General features: G+C 55.3%; 1 long non-coding RNA gene across 1 annotated transcript; it reads left to right on the top strand.

The window, feature by feature from the left end:
• On the top strand, nt 1–2,016 carry LOC115299644. Its single transcript, XR_003912271.1, has 3 exons — nt 1–77; nt 615–657; nt 1,805–2,016. It is a non-coding gene; the product is annotated as an uncharacterized LOC115299644 (long non-coding RNA).
• The last annotated feature ends 2,838 nt before the right edge of the window (nt 2,017–4,854 follow it).

Here is a 4,854-nt window from a genome sequence, read left to right as displayed (position 1 = left end):
CAACTTGGGAAGAAATGTGGCAGCCCTACCCCCCACCCCCTGCTCCAGACTTTGCTGCTCCCCTCTAACACTTCCAGGTGGGCCCACCCAGAAGCTACTGAGCCTTTGGCCTAGGGCCGGTCTTGGGCCCTCTGACTTCTCAACTCCCTTCCTGGATGATTTCCACAACTCCTTAGACCAAGCAATCAACAACCATGGGCGGGGGGGGGGTTGGTGAAGGCTCGTTTAAGAGGCTGAAGAATGACCTCCCAGAGATGTGAGGCCCAATCCCAAGTGTCCTTAAAAGAGGGAGGCAGCAAAGAGGAGACAGTGTGACAGAGATCGGAGTGGCCACAAGAGACTGGACAAAAGCAAAGAATGGATTCTCCTCCGGAGCCTCTGGAGGGAGCATAGCTCTCCTCACACCTTTATTTCACTTCGGGGAAACATATTTCAGACTTCTGGGCTCCAGAACCATGAGAGAATGAATTTCTGTTGTTTTAAGGACCTGAGTGTATGTGAACTTGTTATGGCAGCCCCAGAAACCTGATGCAGCTGGGGGAAAAGTCTGGGCGGCACCTCGGGCTTGGGTCCCCATGTTCTCCAGGATCTCACCCACACTCTCACCTTGGCAGTGTCCCCACCCCTTGGCGAGCTGAGACTGGAGGCCCCTTGGTGGTAAGGATCTGGTCATGAAGGACCATTTTGTCCTAAGAGGGCTTCCCCAGGCTCCAGAGAGTTGCCAAGAGAAACAGGAGGAGGAAGAGTGAGAGGTGGGAGACAGGTGGCGTACTGGAGGCTCTGGGGAGGGAGCCTGGTGTTGGCTTATAGAGGAATGACTAACTGGGGGTCCCTCCATGTGGGGAAAGGGATGGGCGCCATGTCAGCACAGAGGGAAGGGCTGTTAGAGGAAGTCTTGTGTGAAGTTAATGGTGAGGGTCTCCATCCAGCAATGCCCATCCAGCGACCTCCAACACCTCAAGGTTGTGGGGGTGCACATCTCTGGGGCATGGCCACACAGCTGGTCACTGATCATGTCCAAAGCATCAGGTGACCATGGCAACCAGGAAGCATACACAAGAAACTCAAGCCTTAGACACTGAGTTTTGGGAGACCAAAACCTGAGCTGCTAGCAGAGCCCTAGGAATCAGGACCCAGCCCACACCCCACCCTCGACAAGTTCCTCTCTGCCATGCACTGTGTCAGTCCTTAACACAAGGAAACCCCCAGATGCCCAGGACATTTCCTATCTGCATCCTAGCCTGAAGAAAGGCTTGTTGCTCTGGCACCAACGGGCTGAGCAAAGAGCTGGACTTGGGTTGGTTCTAGGCTGGGGGGATGGAGGGGCCACAAGCAGGAACTGGGTAGCCCAGCAGAAAGTGAACGTGGCAGAGAAAGAGGCCTTCTGCACCAGCGTGCTGCCACCAAAGATGTGCCTGTGTGCACCGATACCACATCTGCCATCCCAGGTCCAGTCTACTTTTGGGGACAGAGAGAGGGAAGAATAGAAGGGACTCAGAGACAGAGAGAGGACAGAGAGAGGTCTGGGCCTGGGGCCAGAAGTCAAAGGACTCCCTCCCACCTCCTGCCCCCCTCCAGCAACACCATCTCTTTCCTCTTTGGGCCTCAATCTCTTCATTTTTAAGGTGGGGGTACTATATTAGTTAATCTCTGAGCAGCTTCTGTTCCAGACAGTACATCCCCTCCCCCAAACACTACACACACACACACACACACACACACAGTTCAGTCTCTTGCCACCACCCAGGGCTGGTCCCCTCCCCCTGGCATCTCCTGCAGCCAGCCCCTTTCTCTCTCCTGCCAGAACTCTCACTTCTCCCCAGGACTCCAGCATCTCCCCTTCCCACCGGCCAAGGTGGCCTCCACAGCCAGCCCCCAGCCAGCAGTGGCAGCTCAGGATACTGGATAGATGTATTCACATCAGCCAGGCCCACCAGGCACCACAGGAAGCAGTGAGTATCCTGATGCAACTTAAAAGTGGCAGGTCTGAGGATGGCTGCTGGAGATCAGCTGCTCCTTGGCAATAGAGAAGCCCCTAGAAGCATAGAGTGGGTGCAGTGAGAGCTGGAGCAGTGGAGCAGGTCAGGTCCTTGGGAGTCATCCAGGGAGCAAGAAACTGAGGTAACACACTGGTACAGGCTCAAACAGAGGAACAGGAGAAGCCCTGGCATGGGAAGCCACCATCCCAAGAGAGCCCCTACATGGCTCAAAGCTAAGCCAGGGCATTGGGCACCAAAACCAGGGTTCCCCAATCTGATCAAACTCTCTTCCTTCTCCACCCTCAGGCTCAGGGTGTTCCCTCTCACCCGACGCAGCCTGGATCTCTTTTCCCTCCTCCACTTCCAGGAGACTGGTCCTCCATATCCTTCTCCTCCTCTTCTCCAGATCCCAGATCAGCTTCTATCACTCCCCCGCAGCAACATCTCTGCCCCACTTGGCGCTGGAGGCATCCATGCAGTGAGCTGGATGCTCCTGAGACCATGTCCATCCTCTCCAGATCTCCTCTGTCCACCCTCAAATCCACAGGGTGCCCAGTGTGGTTCTGGGAGGGTGGAGGGAGGGAGTCCTCTTCTTAGCCCTTATAGTATCAGCTTGGAGGATCAACATGCCTGGTTCATAGGGCTCATCTACCTGTCATGTATCTCCCCCTCCCACCCAGGAATCCCACCAGGAAAATCCCATCTTGCTTACAAGCACTCACCTGCAAGGGGTAGTTACGGCCTGGCAGGTGAGGTGGTCCCCAACACACACACATGTACGCTTGTACTTGTTAATAGGTACAGGTCCCTCTGAGGAGCAGCATCAGCTCATGTCACAGAGCACTATCCATTAGATCCCTTGGGCCAGGCTCTATGAAGACCTCCATGGTGGGGTAGAAAGCCAAGTGCAGTGTAGGATGCCAGATGCACCTGCTGGGGAGAGGAGGAACAAACTTGGAGAGATGGCTGCAGGGACTCTAGGGCAGCCCACAAGGCAATTTTGTGCAAATTAGAAAAATGTGCCCCTTTCCCAAAGCCCTTTACTGCCATGTGATGGAAAATTACCCTCATCATTCCATACATGTCTGTTGATTATAGAGTTGTGCAGTGCACAACCTACACATCAGTAATGGGCGACCCTGAAGGTCGAGGAGCGGGCTCTGCAAGAGAGGAGGAGGGACCCTAGGTTCAGTCACGGAGGTGGGGAAAGCAGTGATGAGTCATATCCAATATCACTTAACTGTGAGATCTTAGAGGTGTTACTAAATTCTTCTAAGCCACAATTTATTGATTTGGAACCCTGCAGTGATGGCCTTAGGGCTTAAGGGATGGTTTCCCCTTGGGACTAAATGAGATGATGGATGCAAAGTTCTGCTAGGCATGAAGTGTGGGCCCCGGTGATGGTGGACATAGCAGCAAGAACAGCAGAGCAAGAGGGTGAGAGAGGCCAGTTGTTCCTGGACAGGGGACAGTTTCACCAGCTTGTTGAGAAGGGGTGTGTGTGTGTGTGTGTGTGTGTGTGTGTTGCTGTTGTTGTTGTTGTTTTGGTTTTGAGAGCACGCGTGAGGGCTGCGGGGTGACAAGTTGCGGGGGGGGGGGGTGGAGCGAGGGGCTCGATCCCAGAGCCCTGGGATCAAGACCTGAGCCGAAATCAAGCCTCAGACGCTCAACTGCTTGAGCCACCCAAGCCCAGGAGTTGTTTTAACTAAAAATTAACTGTCCGGTGGAACCAGGGTCCAACGGCCCAAGTTACCACGGTGGGCATACCCTGAGGACCCAGGGCAGGGGCTCCTCCAGGGGCTAACATCGTAGGGCTGCGGGGAAGAGGGGCAGGGGCTTGGTCGGGGGCTCACACAGGGACACCTCCCTGTTCGCAGACACTGCCAGGAGGCCTCCCTGCCATCCACGGCTTGGCCACCGCCCCTCCAGGCCGATGCCAGCTCCTATGCTGGGGCCAAGAAAGGCGTGGCCAGAGGGCGGTGGCGAAGACGCAGCGGAACGGGCGTCCGCGCACCCCAGCGCCACCTAGAGCTCAGGAGCACGAGGTGGCGGACCTCCCAGGTGCCCCAGTTGGTCGACTACGGTGCTGTCATCCCACCCGGAACTTAGTGCCCTGGGGCCGGGCCTCTTCCCACTGAACACCAGTCTATCGAGGGGGAGGCGGGAGAGACCCTCAGGGGGGCCAGGGCCCCAAGTGTTGTGGGGTGACGTCACGGGGTTGGGCAGGTGGCCAGTCTCGCAAGCAAAGCCTTCATTGTGTACCCTTCCTCCCCTTTCCTCAGTGACTTCAGGGTAAAGTGCAAATTCCTTCGGTTTCCAGCTTTACATCACCTGTCTCACCCAAAGGAAGTCTCCAGAACGCCAGGCTAGAACCTTCAACTACCCAAAGTGCCTTCCATGACTTTCCTCCAGGGCAGCTTTTGGGGCATGCCTCCCAGCACCCCCCTACCCACCCCCCAACCCCCTGCCTCATCCTACTCAGGTTAAAATATACTCCCCAGGCCTCACTTCTTTCCTGGCTCTGAGGACAGGAATCTGTATTTTTTTTTTCTCTTTTTTAATGTGTAGGGTTTGGGGTTTTTTTACATTTTTAATTGTTTATTTTTGAGAGAGAAAGAGAGAGAGTGGGGGGGAGAGGGGCAGAGAGAGAGGGAGACACAGAATCTGAAGCAGGTTCCAGGCTCTGAGCTATCAGCACAGAGCCTAATGCGGGGCTCAAACCCACAGACTATGAGATCATGACCTGAGCCAAAGTGGATGCTTAACCCACTGAGCCACCCAGGCACCCCAGTGTTTACTTATTTTTGAGAAAGAGAGTGCACGGTAGGAGAGTGGGGGCGGGGGCAGACACAGGATCTGAAGGAGCTCTGTGCTG

Source organism: Suricata suricatta, chromosome 8 (assembly GCF_006229205.1).
Source record: "Suricata suricatta isolate VVHF042 chromosome 8, meerkat_22Aug2017_6uvM2_HiC, whole genome shotgun sequence".
NCBI lineage: Eukaryota > Metazoa > Chordata > Mammalia > Carnivora > Herpestidae > Suricata > Suricata suricatta.
Note: the sequence above shows the minus strand (reverse complement) of the source record. Positions and strands in the feature narration are given on the sequence as shown.